Source organism: Notolabrus celidotus, chromosome 18, assembly GCF_009762535.1.
Source record: "Notolabrus celidotus isolate fNotCel1 chromosome 18, fNotCel1.pri, whole genome shotgun sequence".
NCBI classification, from domain to species: domain Eukaryota; kingdom Metazoa; phylum Chordata; class Actinopteri; order Labriformes; family Labridae; genus Notolabrus; species Notolabrus celidotus.
In genome coordinates this window covers 2,390,788-2,414,647 of record NC_048289.1, presented here as the reverse complement: position 1 = coordinate 2,414,647, position 23,860 = coordinate 2,390,788, and the positions used below count along the sequence as shown (strand labels likewise).

The 23,860-nt window shown below is 40.9% G+C and overlaps 1 protein-coding gene across 1 annotated transcript in view; it reads left to right on the top strand.

Annotated features, from left to right (window-relative positions):
• The window catches only part of cacna1g (calcium channel, voltage-dependent, T type, alpha 1G subunit), a 436,435-nt gene that overhangs the window by 158,600 nt on the left and 253,975 nt on the right, over window positions 1–23,860 (top strand). The window lies entirely within an intron of this gene.

Sequence of the window (23,860 nt, the reverse complement as noted above, 5' to 3'; positions counted from 1 at the left end):
AAAAAATAAAAAAATAAAAACATAAATAAATAAATGAATAAATAAAAAGTGACAGCATTTTGAACTAGATAATAAATAAATAAATGAATAAATAATAATAATTAAAAAGGGACAACATTTTGAACTAAATAATAAATAAATAAATAAGAAAGAAAGAAAGAAAGAAAGAAAGAAAGAAAGAAAGAAAGAAAGAAAGAAAAAATTAAATAAATAAAAAGGGACAAGATTTTTAACTAGATCATAAATAAATAAATAAATAAATAAATAAATAAATAAATAAATAAATAAATAAATAAATAAATAAATAAATAAATAAAAAGTGACAGCATTTCAAACTAGATCATAAATAAATAAATACATGAATAAATAATTAAATAAAGGTGAAATAATACTGTTATAAGAATAAGCAGAAACAAAGGAAGAAGACGAGAGAGGGAAGGAAGTGAATGTCATGCAGAGGGAGTGTTTAAGGAATCGTCTGATTTTGGGATCAAAATAGAGAAGTAGAGTTTTGGAGGCTGCTGTTGCTAGGGCAGCCTGAGCACACGGGCTCCTTCCATCACTACTCCGAGATAAGAGATGTGATTTAATTCAGCAGGTCTCCTCTCAGCAGCGCAGATGAATGTACAGCCTAGAGGTTAAACGCATTCTCGTTAATTCTCCTCTTCCTCCATTTCAATCTCTCCATCCCCTCACTGCACTGATATGTTAAAGGGTTGTACAGACACAAACCTCCACGCGTTTGCCCTCTGCTGTCTTTGATCCAACTCATGCTGTGTGGCACCGAGTCACATCTCCTCCTCTCTCTCTCAGCCTCTCTTCAAACTTCTCTTCTTTTTCGTTTGGTTCAAAGATAGAGAAAAGTCCTTGAGCTAAGTTTTTGATAACATTGCACATTAGTTACAGTGTGATAAGAAATAAGTCATATGATGAGAAGTGTTTTTCTGCATGAAGCTCAGCAGAGCACAGTTTAAACATAAATAAATGAGGATTCTTTGTGTTTGTTCTTTCAATAGAGTATAAACAAACATTTCATGACAGATTCAGCCTCATTACTTGGTCTGTCTTCTCTCTACAAACCTTAAAACATGATCAACATGAACCCAGAAGAAGTCAACATTTCAGGGTTTTTACAATTGATTTCAAAGATAGTGCAACTCTATGTAGTCTCAACCTACACTACCTTCAAGATTATGTTTATAACACCAAAGCATGTCACAGCCGAGTGTTCATTCTAGCTAGAATGGGAATCTCTGGTGCAGTACTAAATTGGCGTAAGTCCTATTTAAATGACCGGGACTATTTTGTGTCTAGGTAAATACACATCTGAGCGGATGAAAATCGTATGTGGAGTACCTCAGGGATCCATTCTGGGGCCTCTACTATTCAACATCTACATGCTCCCCTTAGGTCAGATAATAAGAAACAACCAAATAAAATACCATAGCTATGCAGATGACACACACATTTACATCACCATATCACCAGGGGATTATAGTCCCATACAAACACTGAGTAAATGCATTGAACAAATCAATGACTGGACGAGCCAGAACTTTCTTCAGTTAAACAAAGAGAAAGCTGAAATGATTGTTTTTGGAGGAAGAAAGGTTAAAGGTTACTGCTCAGCTCCAATCTGCAATGATGAAATGTTCAAACCAAGCCAGAAACCTTGGTGAAGTCATAGACTCAGACCTTAATTTCAGCAGCCACATTAAGACCATTACAAAGTCAGCCTACTATCACCTTAAGAATATATCAAGGATTAAAGGACTTATGTCTCAGCAGGATGCAGAAAAACTCCTCCATGCATTTATCTTTAGCAGACTAGACTACTGTAACGGGGTCTTTACAGGACTCCCTAAAAAGTCCATCAGACGACTGCAGCTCATACAGAATGCTGCTGCTCGAATCCTAACAAGGACCAACAAAGTAGACCACATTACTCCAGTTCTTAGATCTCTACACTGGCTTCCTGTCTGTCAGAGAATAGACTTTAAAATCCTGCTGATGGTTTATGAACCACCTCGACCTCTGAGGTCATCAGGTACTGGTCTGCTTTCAGTTCCTAGAGTCAGAACGAAACATGGTGAAGCAGCGTTTAGTCATTATGCACCACATATCTGGAACACACTCCCTGAAAGCTGTAGGTCTGCTCCAACTCTCACCTCTTTTAAATCAAAGACTAAGACTTTTTTATTTACCTCTGCCTTCCTATCTTAGATTATTTTAACCCACTTTAAATTAAAATTTTAATGTAATTTTTAATATATTTCTAATTTTCCTTTTCTTTTCTGTTTTATCATATTTGTCATTTTAATTGTGCTCCATTATACCTGTCTGAATGTCTCCAATGCTTTTAATGTTTTAATGTAAAGCACATTAAAGCTGCCTTGCCTTGCCTTGCCTTGCCTAGAAACAAGGTTTATATTTTCCACATAATTGTTTGTAATCTAGACAATAAGTCTCAGCTTTCTACTTGTTTGAACATTTGTTTGCGAAAAAAACCCTCAAGCCACATCAACAAACATTTTTAGACTTATATCAAAACGGTAAACATTACAATAGAAGATCATACTTCCACTACCAGTCAGAAGTTTGGAAACACCTTCTCATTCAGGTGTTTGTATTTATTGTAATGCTTGTAAACACTGTAGATTAATACTGAAGACATCAAAACTATGAAAGAACATATATGAACAACAAAGTGTTAAACAAAGCAGAATCTGTTTTATATTTTAGATTCTGTAAAGTAGCCCCCTTTTTCCTTCATGACAGCTTTGCACACTCTTGGTATTCTCTCAGTCTGCTTCATGAAGTGGTCTCCTGGAATGGTTTCTAATGAACATGAGCCTTGTCAAGAGTTCATTTGTAGAATGACTTGCCTTCTTAATGTGTTTGAGACCATCAGTTGTGTTGTTCAGAGGTAGGGTTAGTACACAATGGATAGATCTATTTGACTACTGTTGTAATCCAGATTATGGTAAAACTAGATTATTTCATAGTTTTGATGTCTTCAGTATTAATCTACAATGTTGAAAATAATTAGAATAAATAAAAAGCATTGAATGAGAAGGTGTGTCCAAACTTTTGACTGGTAGTGTTTACGGTTGTTGTTCTTTACCATTTGTTTTGAAGTTACATCTTCAGCTTTAGTCCATTCTGAGGAATAGTTCACAACACATACTAATGACTGTGACAGGCCCTAAGCTTCCCACCAGCAGGTTAACATCTAGTGTTGAGAGCGTAAAACCTTCAAACTGTTGAATAAAGTTTCCCATAGAAAAATGCATTTAGAGAGGAGATCTCAAAAGTGTTTCATTGATGTCTACTAGACAACAATGAGATCTGTTTGAAAGCAAAATGAGACTATAGCTTATGTCTCCTGTTTCTCATTCTTGCCTCCAGAAAAGAAGTTTCAAAAAGTCTCAGCTTAGTCTCCCTTTCAGTTCAAAAGGAGATCTGGTCAGAATCTGAAATGGTTCTCAGGTATTTCTCAGGTGTTGTGACTCCTTTTGAGCTCAGGTGGAGAAATCAGGGAGCTCTCTCAATTGTCTCAATCTAACCTCATCCATTTGTTTTTGTCAGACTCAGTTTTTGTGTCTCAAGTTGAGCTCAGATGGAGCAAAGAAAGAGCCTGAGCTCATCTTTTCATGAACATTTATAGAGCCCTGCAAAGTTAACATTTCAATGTAATTGTCCACAAACTTACAATTCTCATTAAAACATTTGAACCACTTCAAGATCAGCTATTTAGATATCAAAGGATCTCTTCTTTGACTTCACAATATGGTCATTCCTTTACTGTTTGGAACAAAACAACTTCACAAAGATTTAGTGGATTTGAGAGAAATTGCAAAAGATAGAGATTTCATACCAGATATGACAGACCATTTATTTAAAATATGGGCCACAAAAAGGGCCGACCAGATTTAGCCAGATTATTACAATTAAAGGGGTGGATTCTTTTGGGCACTGGTGGCCTAGCGGTCTAAGCGCCCCACATATAGAGGCTACAGTCCTCGTCGAAGGGATCGCCGGTTCGATTCCCGGCCGGTTGACCATTTCCTGCATGTCCTCCCCCGCTCACTACTCCCCACATTTCCTGTCTCTCTTCAGCCGTCCTGTCAAATAAAGGCAAAAAGGCCAAAAATACATTTTAAAAAAAGAGAAGAAAATTAGCCATTAATGAGATCTCTCATTTAAGTCTCAAATAAGACTCATGCCATGGTCTCAACTATTTCTCCTAGTGAATTTTAGGAGAAACTAATGAGAAATGAATGAGAACAGTTTGAAACTTGAATGAGGCTGAAGTGAGAATCTCAATTTTGTATCTGGAAACTTAGAAGAGAAAGCCTTGAGCAGTAAAATTTTCCTCCAAAAGTTTTAAATACAGGCCTCCTTGTTAAACTTCACTCGTGTCATTTTGTCTCTACCAGCAAGAACTCAAAAGTGCTGGGTGAGTTCCACCCCAGTTCAAAGATAAACTTGTACCTGTTCTCTGGTGAACAAGTTATATTATGAAAGAACTGTTTCAAGATCACCTTCAATATGAATTCACTTTAAATATATTTAAAAAGGACCCGTAGGCTCCATTTGTAACATCCTCAGTGTACCACAGTGTTGTCTGTAGTTTGAGATGTTAGAGAGCACTTCTCTTTTCTTCAGCTTCTCAGTAGTTTATTCTTTTATCGTGTGGTAGTGTCACAGTTCAGATCAGACCCACGTGCAGAATAACAAGCAGGAATAAGGAAAAAAAACAGGAGTTGTAATGAATCAGCAGGCAGAGCAGAGAACAGTCCGTTCCAAAGATCAGAGAGCGGTCCAACCCGGCAGAGGTTCAGAGCCAACCGGAAAAATCCATCAGAGAAACAGGCCGAGGTCAAAATCCCCAAAAAGGCAACACATACAACAGAGCAGGCAGGAGCACAAACAATGATCTGACATCTGAATCTGACAGGTTTATATACTGAGAGGTGATCAACAAACAGGTTACAGGTGTGGATGAACCAGCAAGCTAGCAACTGATAGGCTGAATGTCCGAACAGAGTACAGGCGTGTGTGTGAACGGTGTGATGGGCTAAGGAGGAGCAGGTGGCTCCACCAGCGTTGTGACCTCTGGTCTTAAAATATGAAGCCCAAATGTGCAGAAGTCATCCCACAAGTTTGCCTTTAACCTATTATAAATACAGTATAGCACTGTTTAAGACAATTGGTGAACATGCATTTCTAATTGCTTTACTTTTTTGTTTTTGAGATGTTATGGTAAAAAACTATAGCCAGTCCTGTGTACGTGTGTTTCGTGGCACTAGAAGGACTACAACCAAGAGCCAACCTCCTAAAAATATGAAGCCCATGCAGAAGTGTTATAAACTGCAGTTCATTGAGCGTCCACTAGAGGCTGCCTGCAGAAACACAGGAAACCACATACACACCCATTCAAAGAAGACGATCTTGACAGCAGAAATAAACATGTTTACAGCCTGGTTCTAAAAAAAGTTTAGGTCTGTGTGACGGAGCGGCACCGTCACTAAATGGAGCGCAGTGTGCGCAGAGACACACTGGCAGACAAGCCGACACACACACACACACACACAGACACACACACACACACACACACACACCAAGCTTTCCCTCCCGTCAGTTTCCCTCTTCTCACCACTCCAGCAGTCCACTGTCCCTCTCCGTTACGTAGCGTCGCCGGGGGTGCACACCTGAAGGCCTATTGTTTTGTTACGAATACACTCACACACTCACACATTGCATCACCTACCTCCTGGGTGCGGGGAACCCGCGGAAACGGAGCGTCCCGTTTCCGCGTATTAAGTAGGGCCTAAGGGGGGCGAAAAGTGCCACATGGGTGTGGAAATAAATTGTTTGTTTGTTGGTGTATTTTACCCCCTGAAAAAGTGGTTTAGGTTAAGGTAAAGTACTGCCAAAGATTGTGATAAATAAATTGTTGTTGGGGTTTGTATTATTGTTTGTTTTATGGATGTACTAATTGTTAGAACGTAATGTTTGTAAAAAACATTTGATAATTAGTGACGCCCATGGGAGGAGTCAGCATTATATAAGAGGGCTGTGTTGAGTTCCCTCGGGGCAGTTTGTCTTTCTCCTGGTAAGAGAAGGAGGTGACTTCTTGAGCAGTGTCTGTCCACTGACCCTGTTTTTGATTGTTTCTTTTGTAAATCGTCTTTTGAGCTTTTTGTTCTTTGTAAACATATTGCACTGAGGCCGGCACCAATAAATAATCACTTCAATTTCCTGACTACGCCTATGTGTTTTTCGAAACGTGAGTTAACGAGAAGAGAACCTCGCTACATATGGTGTCAGAAGTGGGATGGCTAGTCGGAAAAAGGTAGCCGTGCCCCAGCGCAAAGGACTTCGATCCCAAGCAGGAGAGCAGCCTCAGGAAGAGGAAGCTTTCAGCGCCGAGGAGGACTTCGAGGCGGTGGCCACCTCTTCAGAGGAGGAGGAGGATGAGGAGTGCCGGTCCTGGAGGGTCCCCACAGCTACGACGTCTGGTGCTGTAGCTTCAGCGGGTGAGACAGGGGGAGAGTTAATGACATTAATGAGAGACTTCTTGGCTGCACAGCAAAGAAGGGAGGAAGGCCTCATGGCAGAGCTCCGAGGGCAGAGGGCCTCCCTTCCAGTGGCCCAGCAGCCGTTACGGCCAACCCCCCTGCCCCGGCAGAATGTCACACGCTACCGACCAGTCCCAGCAACAACCCCGAGTACAGAGACTGCAAGCAATAGCTCATTTTTCTATCAGCACACACTGTACAGGGGGTAAGTTTTTTTTAACTCGCTATTTTTGAAGGTATTAAACTTACAAGTTTTGCCCAAATAAGGGCATGGCTAACTTGATTGTCAGGTGTTCAGAATTTCCAATATGGCACTCGCCCATGATTGGCTTCAAACCAGTGCTCAGGAACAGATGGGTGACATCACGGATACTACAGTCTATGGTTTTTACATTTAGCTTAGTTGTGAGCTGACTTCTGCAGTCTGACATAAAACTATTAAGCATCAATATGTGACATCAACCCTTTACATGGACCACACCTTTAGTCAATGCCTTAAATATCTGTGCTCAGGGGCAACACAGACACAGAGTAAACAGAACACTCTACCAACACTAACACAGGACTTCCACCAGATCCATGTCCGGTCCGGCTCCGATCCTCTGCTGTCCAGCTCCGTGCTCTCTCGTCCTTCAACACCCACCCAATGCGTTTTCAGAACGCAGCATGGAGCAGGACTTCTGGACAGCTGGAGTCATGTGACCGAGGTTTTCCCTGCAGTAATCACTGAATCAAGGATTCTCCTCATCCATGTTGTCTTTCTGGTCCTCTGAAAACCTCTGAACTGTTGACTCCAGGCCTGGCTCCACTCATCATGACTTTGGTTTGTTGTTGTAGTTAAGTGAAATACGATCTGGTGATAACACAGAGTGTTTTATTCTGAAAATTAACCGGATGTTTTCATTTTGTTTTGGTGAAACCTGACTTCCTGTCCCGCTCCATCTGCTCTGTTGAGATTGATGCGTCGTGCTCCAGCATGCAGCAAAAATAGAAGTCTTGTGTATCTGATCCAGAGGGCTCTGACCTGCCGGATCAGAGACTCAGCTGGAACGCAACGGAGCGGATCCAGTGGAAGTTAACACATTGACTAGAATAGAATCAGGTGCTGTGACGGATCAGAGACAGACCGGACTCGGATCTGGTGGAAATTGGCCGTAACTCTGACTGACGTGATATAACCTAATTGATTTACTGTAATTCAGTAGTCCTAATAAAAGCCTGTGGTAGCTTTAAATTAGGAATGATATGACTGTAGGAGGCAGGAGCATTAATTTAACATGCTACTACCTCACATTTCTCTGAGGATAGCTTCAGTGTGGAGAAGCCTGGTTGAGGGTATGATACATCAGCTGCTAGCTTAGCTCACTTCAGTTTCCAAGCAGCTTGTGTTGACACTGACAGGACTGGAAAAAGGTGAGATATGGTCGAGCTCAAAGATTATATTACAAGAAACATTAAACTCTGGATCTTTTGTAGCAGCTTTATTGTTGAGGATTGTCTTCTTGCTCCCGAAGGAGAGATTTCAATGGGACACTTTCCACTCTGACTGCAACCACGCGTACTTAACCTGCCATCGTCCCCCTGCAGCGACCACACAGAACAATGTCTGTGAAGATCTAATACATTCAGTGCCAATACAATGGGAACACTCGGTTACAGCACGCCACACAGAGAAGAGACGATGAGAGGAAGAAGGAGGGAGAGTAGTTGCCAGGCAGAAAGAGACGTAAGTTAAAAAAAGTCTTGTGAGTGTTACATGGACACAGAGACTAGAAAACTTCTTGGTGAAGCTTAGTGTGTAGTTACAAGAGCGCAGTGGGAGCTAAGACACTATAGGTTGGGCACAAATAGACCTGTGGGCATGGTTATCCAACCAGACATGAAGAAAGGAATGATGCACTAATTTGCAATTCTACCTTAACATTCAAACTTCAAAGGGATTATTTTATTCATTATATTTCATTTTTGTAGCCTGTAGTCACCCACTTCATATGAGGGTATATTGTCTATATACATTTTCTCACTACTAAACTACAAACGCAGAGCCGGTATAGACCGTACTCTATGTTCTATTATTAACAAAGACCCAGCATCAAGACAGGATAAGATCCAGTCCCATCTTACAGACAGGACTCAGTCTGATCTCATCTTAATCCACCATGAGCATAGCACTTTGCAGCATTTAGCAAGTTATAGTGGCAAGGACAAACTTCCTTTAACAGGCAGAAACCTCCAGCAGGACCAGACTCATGTTAGACACACATCTGCTGAGACCGTGTTGGAGAGAGGGATAGAGGGAGATGAAGAGAGAGAGAGATTATAGTGGGGAGACGGATAGTAGTAGTTGTAGCAGCTGGAGTCTGGCACGTCCACAGCAGCAGAGATCCAGAGGAACCTACGAGACAAGGGAGCCTATGGTTAGTAACTTTAATGGAACAGGTAGAGTTAAAGTAAGAGACAGGCAGAGAGAGGAGTGGGAGAGGGAAAGACAGGATCCCAGTGTGTCAGTCTAAGCCTATAGCAGCATAACTAAGAGCTGGTCCAAGCCTGATCCAGCTCTAACTATAAGCTTTATCAAAAAGGAAAGTTTGAAGCCTACTCTTAAAAGTAGAGAGGGTGTCTGCCTCCCGGACCCTGACTGGTAGATGATTCCAAAGGTGAGGTGCCTGATAACTGAAGGCCAAGGACAAACTTCCTTTAACAGGCAGAAACCTCGAGCAGGACCAGACTAATGTTAGTACGTACGACGGATAGTAGTAGTTGTGATCTTTTTATTTTATTCGTCAAATGTATTCATGTCACAAAATCATACCTCAAATAGTCACTCTGTCAGTTACCCACAGTATTTGTTACTTCCAGGATGTAATCTAGTCACAACAGCAGGCCGAACACAAACAGGACTTAGCTGCTTATAAGTGTTGAAGAAGGATTAGGCTCCAGCCAAAAGTTGTATTCTGAAATGGTTTGTAGAAAAATCCAGAGAGCAGTTTACTTTCTTGATATTTGGTTGGTGTAGCTTTCGTAAGCTATTCTTTAATTCAGCTACTGAACTCTACGGGCTTGACAATAATTACATGTTACCGAAACACTGACTTGCACATGGCTTCTCAGGGTCAGGATGTGATCGATAAACTCATCTCCCAACCGCCTGCTGCTGTGGACGTGCCAGACTCCAGCTCCTACAACTACTACTACCCGTCTACCCACTATCATCTCTCTCTCTCTTCATCTCCCTCTATCCCTCTCTCCAACACGGTCTCAGCAGATGTGTGTCTAACATGAGTCTGGTCCTGCTGGAGGTTTCTGCCTGTTAAAGGAAGTTTGTCCAGAACAACCAATGATGAAAAAAAAAATAATAATTAAAATAATCTGTAGTCTCTCAATTAGAAGGTCATCCATCTGAGTTAAAAAGCCACCTAATGCAGCCATTATGGCAACGTCCTCACACACTCTCCTGTCACACTGTGAAGAGGACACTCGTCTCAGACTCTTTCTTTGACAGACTTTTATGCTGACCATCTTCAGGCGTTACACTCTGAGACAGCATGTTTAATGACTCTGCTGCTTTAACAACCAAAATCTTAAAATCCCCATCATAGCTCTGCCTCAGTTCTGATGAATCTGGCAGACTTTGGAGCCACGTTGTTGAAGGCGATCACTGTGTCACTCCATCATTCATCCCCCTTGGCTCTGTAGTAGGGTTCTATCCGTCTCCCAACTATCATCTCGTTCCCTCTTCATCTCCCTCTATCCCTCTCTCCAACACGGTCTCAGCAGATGTGTGTCTAACATGAGTCTGGTCCTGCTGGAGGTTTCTGCCTGTTAAAGGAAGTTTGTCCTTGCCACTGTAACTTGCTAAATGCTGCAAAGTGCTCTGCTCATGGTGGATTAAGATGAGGTCAGACTGAGTCCTGTCTGTAAGATGGGACTGGATCTTATCCTGTCTTAATGTTGGGTCTTTGTTAATAATAGAACAGAGTACGGTCTAGACCTGCTCTGTTTGGAAAGAGTCTGAGGAGAACATTTGTTGTGATTTGGGGCTTTATAAATAAAGATTGATTGATTGATGTATATTATAAAAACACCCCTCTAACAGAGGTTGTATTAAGTGGGCGTGTACCCCCGTCAGCCTCCAGAGCTTGATGGGCACGATGTCTTTGTGCCTTCAGGATGAAGAAGCACCACATTCTGCATCTGTGCATGTGTTCGTGTATGCTGTTGACCCGCCCGCTATGAATACCCGTGATTGAGCTGAAAAGTCTTTCACAATATTATCTCGCTCTGCCTGCAAGGTGTGGATCTCAATTGAATGCCAGACTACAGTTACCCCACCCTATTGTCCTCACTTTATGAGGCATGCAACACCTTCACAGGCACGTATGGCTGCACGCCTGCCTGTCTGACTGCATCTGTGTGTGTGTGCATGATGGAAGCATCTGACCCCAGTGGTAATAGTATTCAGACTTGTGACAAGTGGAATTAGCATACATAGTGGCTGAGATTTATTTTGGGAGGAGGTTGCTGGGAAATGTTTTCACAGTATTAATGGCACCTGTTTCAGAAAAAGGCATTTACATAGAGGCGGGGGGTTTGAGTATGAGACCTGAACTTGAGACACGCTTAAGTTGCAAACTTTCGTGACTTCAGACTTGCCTTGGCCTCACCCCTTTAAGACAGGAGATAGAGAGACATGTCTTTTGGTGCGTCCTTTCTTTGAATCCAAAGATTGAGGTCATCGTCTCATGTGAAGTCTAAACTTATCCCGCTGGTTGATGCACTCTCAGTTTTGGATTGACGTGAACTAGCCTCATCCACACAGATCACCTGTTCTGATAACGGAATATTCAAAAAGCAAGTTGTGTTATTTGTGCGTCCTGTTGATGAGTATTTCCAAAAGATCAGACACAGAGAGGCAGAGAGAAACCCTGCTGCTGGGTGCAGTTCAAAAGGAGAGCTGCAGGTGTCAGGGGAGGATTCAGGGGATGGCGAACTTTGATTGGACACCCCAAAATCCTAAACTATGACTGGCTATTTGCTTCGTTGTGGACTGGACTTATGTTGAAATCATATTGGCTGTTTCAACAGGCTGCTGGTGTCTTTTTTGCCATCCAGTGTAGCCCTTTTTCTGTTTGTAGGCTTTCTCTTATTGTGACTTTTGACAAGCATCCTCTTATTGAGTCCATAAAAATCTCATGTACCCCTTTTCGACCGAGGCCGGTTCAGGGCCGGTTCGGAGCCGGTGCTCAATTAAGAACCATTTTCTTGTGTTTCGACTGTGAGCGAACCGGCTCCCGGATGGGAAAACCGGTTCCAGAGCGAACGTCAGAGGCGAGGGGCAGGGTTACCATGATCAGAAACACAAACCAAACGTGTTTCCACCATTGTCCTGCAGCGAAAAAATAAAAGAGACTAATGGATTCCAAGGCAAAGCAGCGGTCGGCCGAGGAGACAAGCTGCCGTTGTCAGCCATCGTTGTTGTTGTGAGGGAAAGTTCACGCTAGTGCTGCTGGGAAAAGCGGTCACGTAAATCTGACGTCATGACGTGCCTCTTCCACGGGCTCGACTGGATGGAAAAACAAACGGGTGCTGTGATGGTTCACGAGTTCAACCAGCTCCGAACCAGCGCAAGCACCAGCCTGGAAATACAACCCGGTTTGCGTTGGTCGAAAAGAGGTACTGGAGGAAGTTTTGGTCTAGTCCTTTTTAAAGCTGAAGAATGACCCACAGGGAGAAAACATCAGGATGATACTTTAAAGGTTATAGTTAAAATAAAAATCATTGATGAAGGCAGAAAGGATAAGTGTGTGTGAGTGTGCATATATACTTAATGCCTGTGCTGTAGAAGTCAGTGCCCCAGTTTGGCCACCCCATTCAGATAAGTCTGGATCCGCCCCTTGCAGGTGTGTATGGATAATATAATAACATAGCACAGTCAATGTATTAACCAAGCAGCAACCTCTGGTTTGAATGATTGATTGACAGGCAGGAACACTGAAGCTGTTGGCTGGAAGGCTAAAGGCCCGCCTCTTTACCTCACACTAACCTGGCAGAGTTCAACATTTCCAATATGGCACCTGTCCACTCTTGGTTTCAAAACAGAGCTTCAGAAACAGATGGGTGACGTCACGGATCCTACATCCATTATTTATACAGTCATTTTGTCATAAATATCCAAGTTAACCCAGCCTTCTTTATCCTAGCGTTAGAACAGTATCAAAAACTTAACCAATAATACATCAAAAATGGATTAAAGTTCAGTTCCAATATTTTATATACTGTATATATATAATAGTATGTAAATGTGATTATAAATATCATAGGTAGACTGTTTTGTTGATTTGGGTTACCAAAGGCTTTAAATGTTCCATCTTCCACGAGCCAACCTTTATATCTTCTTAATAAGTTGAGACTGAACTTTTTATCAGTTAAAAGTATTTCAAAGTGCTGGATTTTGGTTTCTTGAGTTCTCAATACTCCTGAAGAAAACAACTCCAGACCATGTGTCTCATGTCCGAGCATGTTTCTGACCCGTGGCTCTTGACTCTTTGGTTTGACACTTAAGAATAGAAGTGTTGTGAGAGCACTCAGCATCAGTAATCAGGAGCACTTTAACCATACAGGGTCAGGTCAGGAGGTGAAGAGAGGGCGTGTACTTGCCCAGGCATTGATAGCATGCTATAGATGTCTGTGTTTTTACAATGTTCACGCTGAAATGATGGATCATGGAGAGAGAGAATGAGAGAGAGTGAGAGTGAAAGAGTGATAGCCTCATAAACAAAAACAATGTCACATCATTTTTAGCTTCCCATGAAAAATGAAAGCAACCAAACTCAATGTACCATCACCCACACACCATGGCACTGCAGCCTGCACATCAAGAAGATACTGGTTGAGAGAGAGAGAGAGAGAGAGAGAGAGAGAGAGAGAGAGAGAGAGAGAGAGAGAGAGAGAGAGATGAAGGCAGCAGGAGGAAAAGATAAGAGGGGGAAAAGATGAGAGGGATGGAAGTTGTTGGTGTAAAGCAGAGTGATGAGGAGGAATGTCAGAAACTCATTTAGAGCACAAATTCTGGGAATGAGAGTGGGACAGCGGATCATGGAGGCAGAAGACTGTTTCTGAAATATGAAACGTTTATCTAAAATTAATTAACTAGTTTAGCTCCCAGCCTATATTTTGGCCGTCATAGATAAAAAAAATACCCATGTTTAATACACCAATAGGTATGCCAATGGGTGCAATGTCATTGGCTTGTTCATTGGTTCATTGGCTTGTTACCATATTAAGGCAGTGAAAAGCTTGGTCTTGACCACAGCCTGGCAAAAAACCTACAACTGTTAAACACTGCTCACTGCTACATCATAAAAAAATGCATTCTGCAACGTGTTTCCACATTCTCCTCCAAATCACGATCTGCTTCCTCATCTTAGAAGATCAGATCAATAACCTCTTTCACAGTAAAGCCTGGTTTATACTTCCTGTACCTTCGCAGAGGCCTACACATGTTTCTGACGTGCACCTCCTCCAAAATGTAACTACGCATTGAATTGTCGGACTGCAAGCCCTGTGATTGGTCCACTCGGCCGCATTGTATTTCCTGGATTTACAGCACTTCCCATGCACTTTATTGCATCTTATCCAAGCAGGAACCTCCTGCCGCGAGAATTGAAGCCAATGTTGAAGTGTTAAAAAGTTCATCGAGTGTCCACTTGAGGCTGGCTCCGGAAACATCGGAAACCACATACACACCTATTCAAAAAAGACGATCTTTACAGCCGAAATAAACATGTTTACATCCTGGTTCAAATAATGAGTTTTCCATTATGAGAGGCACAGCTGACTTGATTGACAGGTGGGAACACTGTAGCTGTTGGTGAGGAGGCTCAAAGCCCGCCTCTTTACCTCACACTATCTCGACAGAAGTTAGGTTGAGTTCAACATTTCCAATATGTCTCCCTCCGACGATTGGCTTCAAAACAGATGAATAACGTCACGGATACTACGTCCATATTTATACAGACTATGATCTCCTCCGACGTCTCCTCTCTATTCTTCATGTAATCATGTCTGTATGATAAACAGCAACATGTATCAGCTGTAGATGAACATAATACGCTTTGAATCACTGTGGAAAAGTAAACAGAAAACATAGTGGGGCTGAAAACTGACGACACAACTATCAAAAAGGACACACTGCCCTCAAGCATTTTGGCGGAGTATTGCAGAGACCCCCAGCTTCTCTTTTGGTCTCTGTCTTGATCTCAGTTATCTCAGATTTAATGTGTTCTAATTTGTTTATTTTTAGATGACTCTGTTACGTTGCAGGTGCTTGTGCCTGCAGGTGCACATCTCGAGACTGTTTCAAGGAGCCCTCTGACCTCCGTATGGCTTCTGTTCCTTCTGTTGCACCATCATTCCTATGCAGTTTCACTCTTTTACTGTTTCAAGATTACCCAAGTACTCTTCAAAGGTGACATATCACGCTTTTTTCATCAATATATATTGGTCTAAGAGGTCCCCAAAACATGTCTTTAAAGTTTATGCTCAAAAAAACACTTTGAAATCAGATTTTGGCATGCCTGAAAAGTCCTCTTCTTCAGTCCTCCTCAGAACAGTCTGTTTTCTCTCTGACCACGCCCCCTCAGGAAGTGGATGTGGCCTCGGCTCTCCAGCACGTTGGTCTAATGTTTACATGTTGGCTGAATATACAGGGCTGCTCAGAGATCACGTTACTTCAACCCTCTGAATCTGATCCAGAATCTGATCCCGACGGAGAGGCGCCTGTAGCAGGACCTTTCTGAAGGATTGGTCACAGATTTAGTGTTTCTTGTTGTTTTATTTGTCAGTATGTAGACGTGTGTCTTGGTACACAGCTACAGCTACAGCTATGAACATGTAGCTATGTGGCTATGCTAACTAGCGCTAGCACTTATCCATGATAAATAAAAATCATCCACTAGATCTTCAAATCTGCAGACGTGGGGAGTAAAACCGACCTTTGTGTTTATTAAGACAGCCTACAACTAGCATGCCTCCCTCCTAAGCTCCTTGTTAGCACACATTTGTGCAGGTAATGAAAAACGGAGGGGGGATTCAGTATTATTTTATACAGTCTATGGGCTGAACAAGCTCCGAGCTCTGACTCCTTGACAGACCGGATATTGTTGTTACGTAACAAAAACACTGAAGTCTGAAACGGCTCGTTTCACACACATTTACAGAAAGGTGGAGAAATCAAAACAGGGGCAGAATGGATTTTTTTCATTCTCAGGGGGTTTGTAGACATGCCAGGGAAACATATTTCAGGTAAAGAACCATTAAAAAGTCAATTTTGCATGATATGTCACCTTTAAGACCAGCAGGCGCCTGTCTCTGCTGGAAGCTTAGCACTGAAGACAGAGTCAGGGTCCCCCTTTGAACTCTTTCACTAACAACATGTACAGTTTCACAATTTCAAGATTCCCTAAAACCACCATTGTCCTTGTTGTGTGACCCACATTAGAGGATCCAACATCCACCACAATAGAGTTGTATCAAATTTATAAGAATATAAAATTAGAAAATAGTTTCATTTTTGCATTTTTTGGTGACTTGAGCAAAAGTCATCAAATTTCATGCAAACAAAAGCACATTGAGGAAGTTGTTACTGTGGTCAAATATCAAAACAAGTCATGTAAGGGTTAATTGTTACTTAATAGATATGAATCCTTTTCCCTGAGTGTTAAACTTTGAACGTCTGAAGCTTCTTCTGTTAAACAGTCGTCGTCTGGTAAATCTTTACAGAGTTCGTCTGCTGCATACCAAGCAGAGGCTTTTCCTTCTCCGGCGTTTCTAGCAGCTTGTTTGGAATAAATATAGGAGCATGCGGGCAGCATTACCTGCCACCCACACAAACACAAAAGACAAAGACTTAACAGTACTGCCAACACTGTTTCATTGACAAATGATTTCTAGAAGCAGTGTTCAACCGGAGCAACAATGAACACAGTTGGTGGAGGCAACAAATGCAGTGAAGAACAGTGGACCCTTGTTTTATTATTTTCACATTACAGGTTTCCAGTTTGTCAGATCATATGGTCTGATCAATCAATCTTTATTTATATAGTGCCAAATCCCAACAAATGTTCTCCTCAGACTCTTTCCAAACAGAGCAGGTCTAGACCGTACTCTGTTCTATTATTAACAAAGACCCAACATCAAGGCAGGATAAGATCCAGTCCCATCTTACAGACAGGACTCAGTCTGATCTCATCTTAATCCACCATGGGCAGAGCACTTTGCAGCATTTAGCAAGTTACAGTGGCAAGGACAAACTTCCTTTAACAGGCAGAAACCTCCAGCAGGACCAGACTCATGTTAGACACACATCTGCGGTCTGCATGGTGCAGTCTGTGGCCTCCGTTACTGTTCAACAGTCTGATGGCGGTGGGCACAAAGGAGTGCCTGAAGTGTTCAGTCATGCACCGTGGTGGAATGCTGCGCTGACTGAACGAGCTCCCCATCAGCCACAGGCTCATCATGGAGAGGGTGAGAGGGGTTGTCCAGGATGGCTCGCAGATTGTCAATCAACCTCCTCTCGGCCACTGACTCCAGACTGTCCAGTTCTAGGCCAACCACAGAGCGGGCCTTCTTTACCAGCTTGTTGAGCTTGCTGGCCTCACCCGTCTTGATACCTCCACCCCAGAACGCCACAGCAAAGAAGAGAGCACTGGCCACCACAGACTGATATAGGTCTTCAGAAGCCTGCTGCAGACACTGAAGGACCTGCGTCTCCTCAGGAAGAACAGTCTGCTCTGTCCCTTCCTGTAGATGGCTTCAGTGTTGGTCGACCAGTCCAGTTTATTGTTTATTTGGACCCCAAGGTACTTGTATGAGTCCACCCTCTCCACTTCCTCCCCCTGGATGAGGACTGGGGCTGGGGGCCTCCTGTTCCTTCGGAAGTTCACCACCAGCTCCTTAGTCTTGCTGATGTTGAGCTTCAGATGATTTCTGTGTTGGAGAGAGGGATAGAGGGAGATGAAGAGATAGAGAGATGATAGTGGTGAGACGGATAGTAGTAGTTGTAGCAGCTGGAGTCTGGCACGTCCACAGCAGCAGAGATCCAGAGGAACCTACGAGACAAGGGAGCTCAGGGACTCCAGGAAGGTCTATGGTTAGTAACTTTAATGGGAGGTTTATTGGGTGGGTGAGATAGGATCCCACAGATTGCAGATTTATCTCTCACAGTTCCAACAAGTTTTAAAGTGGCTCCCCACAAGATGTTTGCTTTCATCTGGTGGCCTATTTCACTCTGTTTTGACTGTCACGCCAAATGAAAACTCATTTTGTGAGGCTTGTAAGAGCTAGGATTAGGCTGGATGATACAACATAATTAACTTTTTAGTTTTGTTTTCATATTCTGTGGAAATCTCACTATTCTTTGCAGACACTCAAAAAGTTGCTGGAGTATTTTCCAGTGGAGTTCAAAACTGCGTTTGTCTGTAAGTCTCCACTCAGACAGAGGAAGCAGTGGAGGGAAGAAATCAAGGGATTGTGTGAGCAGTGAGCCATTCAGCATAGGTCACTGGTGTCTATTCCCTCCAAGGCAGGCATGTGTGTGAGTAGCTACTCTCGTCTCTCCATGGATGTACCACCAGTGAACCATGGTGACAATGCACACAGACATACACACATTTCCATTTTAGTAAATAGTCAGAGTAGCATCATCAATGTCAGAAGACCTCAGAGACCAGAGCCTGTGATTGATGTGGTATCCACAGACCTTGTGTTGCATGTTAAGGTATTAAATCAGTGTTCATCAGTATCAAGCTACATGCTCCACGCTCCACTGGGATTCAAGTCAGAAGTTTAATGGAATCAATATATCCTCATTGCAGATGCTGTACTACCATGTGCTTCACCCGTATGTTTCATTGGAATTGCCTCAGGCCGGCATGTCGTGTTGACTTTGATGAATTCAATTCCAAAGCCGTGGGTAGAGCGTGTTTGCATTTGACGGTTTGACAGTTAAAATATGGACCTTTTCCCTCGAACTCTTCAGGGCCTTCCTTACATTATGGGCTCTGCAGGCAGGCAGACTTTAGCTAATACAAAATTGATGAGTAATTAGTCCCCAGCAGAGATATGACAAGCAGCTCTTTCATTAAACAAAAGAAAATGGAGGGGAAATATGGAGTAAGGGAGGAGAAAGCAGTGAAGTCGTTTAATGCTCAGCATGGAGCTCAGTTTTACTCTTAAATATTTCGATCAACGCCAGCTCTCGTCAGTCCTCCTACTCTCTAACTTCTTTCAATTGTGTTTTATTTTTACATCAGATTGTTGATGTGCTCTGCTCTGAAAAGAAAGGTTCAATGTCAAAGCATCTTCTGAAGAGATAATTGTGAACAAGAGCATGGTGGCTCCCCGTCTGTTCTTAAGTATCCACACAGACAGAAACTGATGACTTCTTTTCAGTGGACATCAAGAGAAAGACACAGATTGATAATGCTTTTCTTTGTATGTATGATTGAATATGAAGTCACCATTTGACTTAATTCTGAATTATTCCATTCATCGTAGGGAATAACATTTGAATGCTTGTCTAGTTCACACTTTGTTTCACCCTGACTGGTGAAATTAATCCCAAAGTTACCAAGTTCTTCTCACTTGTCTGGGTTCAGACCAAGTGTCAATCTGCGGTCTTCAAATATAAAAACTGCAATTCCGCGAGAATCCACTAGAGGCTGGCTGCAGAAACACCAGAAACCACATACACACCCATTCAAAGAAGACGATCTTCACAGCAGAAATAAACATGTTCACAGCCTGGGTCAAAAAACGAGTGTAGTCTGGATAGCTCATTTCACGATCGGCACACACTGTACGGGGAGTGAATTTTTTCATAACGCGGCAATTCGAAGATATAAAGATTACAAGTTTTCCATTCTGAGAGGCACAGCTGACTTGATTGACAGGCGGGAACACTGTAGCTGTTAGCGTGGAGGCTTAAGTCCCACCTCTTTACCTCACACTAGCTCGACAGCAATTCGGTTGACTTCAGCATTTCCAACATGTCCAAGACTGAGCTTATTATCATTCCAGCCAGTCCCACTGTGGACCCACAGATCAATATCCAGTTTGGATCTCAAAACCTCATGACCACTAAGTCTGCCCGAAATCTGGGTGTCATGATCGATGACCAGCTAACCTTCAGGGTTCATGTTGCCTCGATTGCTCGGTCCTGCCGTTTTTCCCTCTATAACATCAAGAGCCTACCTGACAGAACATGCAACACAGCTCCTGGTTCAAGCTCTTGTAATGTCACGCATTGACTACTGCAACTCTCTGCTGGCAGGCCTCCCTGCATTCACAGTTAAACCTCTGCAAATGATCCAGAACACAGCAGCAGCACGTCTGGTCTTCAACCAGCCTAAGACAGCTCATGTCACTCCCCTGCTCATTTCACTACACTGGCTTCCAGTTGCAGCTCGCATCAGATACAAAACTCTAATCATGACTTACATAGCAGTCACCAAAACCGCCCCAGTTTACCTGGAACCCCTCATCCAGGTCTATACCCCTTCTCGCCTGCTACGCTCAGCCTCTGAAAAGCGCCTAGTGCTTCCAGCACACAAGGCCTCAAAATCACTAGCTGGACTCTTCTCTTCTGTTGCCCCTAAATGGTGGAATGAATTGGTCAACTCCATTCGATCTGCAGAGTCCCTCTCTACTTTCAAAAGACAGCTAAAGACCCAGCTCTTTAGGAAGCACTATGCACTTAGCTAGACTGTTCTCCACTGTTGTCCCCAGTGGCAGATCATGTCTTCCAGCTACAGTTGACTCACACTGTCCTGCTCTACTCTGGGAATCTGTGTTCAGGTCTGGAGTGACCCAGCACTTGGTACTTTGGTCATTATTGTGGTGATGTTAATTGTTGATGATGATAATGGAAGGTCTTAAACTGTTTGGTTGCTTCATTGTAGATGTTCCTTATTTTATAAAAAAAATAAAAAAATCCTTATTTACTTTGTGCATTTCCTTTACACTGCTTGGCAGTACCTGCACCCAAATGGACTTGAAGCACTTTGTTACTCTTACTGATCTTGTTTCCTCTTGTCTAGATCTTTGCTTGTGTTGTTCTTGTTCTCGTATGTACGTCGCTTTGGATAAAAGCGTCTGCTAAATGACATTCTAACATTGTAACATTGTAACAATATGGCTGCCGCCGATGATCGGCTTCAAATCAGCTCTTCAGAAACAGATAGGTGACGTCACGGATCCTGCGTCGCTGCAGGGGCTTTAAATGCAGGAAACGCATTGCTGCAGAGCGGACCAATCACAGGGCTTCTGGTCCGCGTCGATTCTACGTGTAGTTACATTCTGGAGGAGGTGCATGTCAGCTACGTGCGTAGGCCTCTGCGTAGGTACAGGAGCTACGCGGACCCCCGGCGTAGGCTATGACGTCGATTTGACGCAGAAGTACAAAAGAAGCCTGAAGACCGGAGTTGACACTTAGTTGTAGTCCCTCTAGGGCCACATATACACAGGACTGGCTAGTTTTAACATCTACAACTATATGAAAAAAAGAAAGTAAAGCAATTAGAAGTGTGTGCTAGGTTTTGTATGGACTTAAATAGTGCTATACTATATTTGTATTGTGCTAAAGATTTCCTGAATTTCTCTCCCTGGGATAAATAAAGTATTTCTGATTCTGATGAATGCAAACTTTGGGATGACAGTGCATAATTTCCACTTCCTCTTGTGATTATTCATAAGAAAGTTGTCAGTTTTACCTTTGTTTTTGGGGTGTTGGGGTCTGCATCATTGTGCAGTCTTCTGTGTGTCTCTCTAATGTCTGGTGTGAACAGCATGCAGTAATGTGTGTTCAGTCTTGTTAACCTGCTTGGTGCTGCTCTCTGCCCGTGAAATCAACTGGCTGCTAGATTGTAAATCGGTTGTAAGCGGGACATCCCTAAACGCTGAGTTAAATCTTTTGGGCTTTCATGCATGAATGCTCTCCAGAGATGGATGAATGAGAGCATACACACACACACACACATACACACACACACTCACACACACACACACTCACATATACATTCCCGTGTGAACCTACATTTCCACATGAACTCTAGAGCAGCGAGAGGCTAGCTTCTACCCCGGCTAACAGGATTTGATATATTTATACATTCTCTGTTCATGTTTGGATGACTCATCTATCAGTGGGTGTCCTCTGCCTTGATCTTCTTCCAGAATTTCTTTTATATTCTTTAAGTTTGAATTTTCTCTCCTCATGTTTAATTCCTTCTCTTCTGCCTCTTTAAATGCATTTATTGACTTTCATATTTCAGCATTAAGGTTATATTCTCTTTAACTCCGTCCTCTTTCTGTTACCCTTGTTTTATTCTTCATACCGTGTGATAATGACTTGGAGAGCTGAAGCTCAGTCATACAGACAGACAGGCAGTAATGAGGGCAGGAATACCGATTAATGCAATCAGTGGCTGGTTCCAGGTTATTACATTGTTTACTCTAGATGGGATGCTGTTTGTCACTCGGGGTAGCCTAATGGTATAAAAACTGTCATTAGGCCAGACAACCCCCGCTGTATGTAATCATGTGGCTTGCAGAAGTGTCCTTGAGCAAGACCATTTCTGCAGCTGCAAGGAGGCTGTTAGTGCTCTGCACTGCTCTCTCTCACTTCCACAGGGAGTCTGACCTCCTGAGAAAGATCAGGACAGAAGAGTGTCCCCCTCCAAAATTAAAAAGCATTCATTTATTGTCAAGTTTTTAAACACCAACATGACTGGAAATGAAGCCTGGCTTTTACACTGGAATACATTCAAAAATCATCTAGCATATGAACACTGTTGATATGATTATACTTCTAATGAATAAATGCATTTATGATTTTAATACATACATTTATAAAGTGTCAAAGTTTTTATTTGAATGTACCTTAAACATGAATATTTTTGTATTATTAAATTGAGTTATGATTATATTTACACAAAAATATTTCTAGATTTACTGTATCTTAATTATAAATATATAGCATATTTATGTTTAGTGTTTGTATTTTATTTACTGTAAATATAAATGTATTCATGTTGATTAAACTAATCTATAAGAACATTTATACAAAATAATATTATATTTATGTTCCAATTGTTTATATTTATATTTACTGTGAATATGAATATATTTGTATTTATGAAATTAATTAAATTCACACTAAATTTAAGTATCTTTATATTCAAAGTTTTTATATTCATATATACTGTAAATATAAAAATCTATATTTATTAGATTAATTTAGATTTTTATATACTAAATAAATATATATATGTAAAATGTTTGTATTTGTATTTACTGTAAATATAAATGTATTCATATTGATAAAATTAATCTATAATTTAATTTATACAAAATAAACATTTATTTATGTTCCAATTATTTATATTTATATTTACTGTGAATATTAATATATTTGTATTTATTGAATTAATTTAAAATTATATTTGCACTAAATTTAAGTATCTTTATATTCAAAGTTTTTATATTTATATATACTGTAAATATAAAAATCTATAAAATTTCAATTTTAATATACTAAATAAATATATATATATTTAAAATGTATGTATTTGTATTTACTGTAAATATAAATGTATTCATATTGATAACATTAATCTATAATTTAATTTATACAAAATATGAATTTATTTATGTTCAAAGTGTTTATATTTATATTTACAGTGAATATGAATATATTTGTATTTATTAAATTAATTAAAAATTATATTTGCACTAAATTTAAGTTTCTGTATATTCAAAGTTTTTATATTTATATATACTGTAAATATAAAAATCGATATTTATTAGATTCATTTAAATGTTTATATACTAAATAAATATATATATTTAAAATGTTTGTATTTATATTTACTGTAAATATAAATGTATTCATATTGATAAAATTAATCTATAATTTAATTTATACAAAATAAACATTTATTTATGTTCCAATTATTTATATTTATATTTACTGTGAATATGAATATACTTGGATTTATTAAATTAATTTAAAATTATATTTGCACTAAATGTAAGTATCTTTATATTCAAAGTTTTTATATTTATATAAACTGTAAATATAAAAATCTATATTTATTAGATTCATTTAAATGTTTATATACTAAATAAATATATATATTTAAAATGTTTATATTTGTATTTACTGTAAATATAAATGTATTCATATTGATAAAATGAATCTATAATTTAATTTATACAAAATA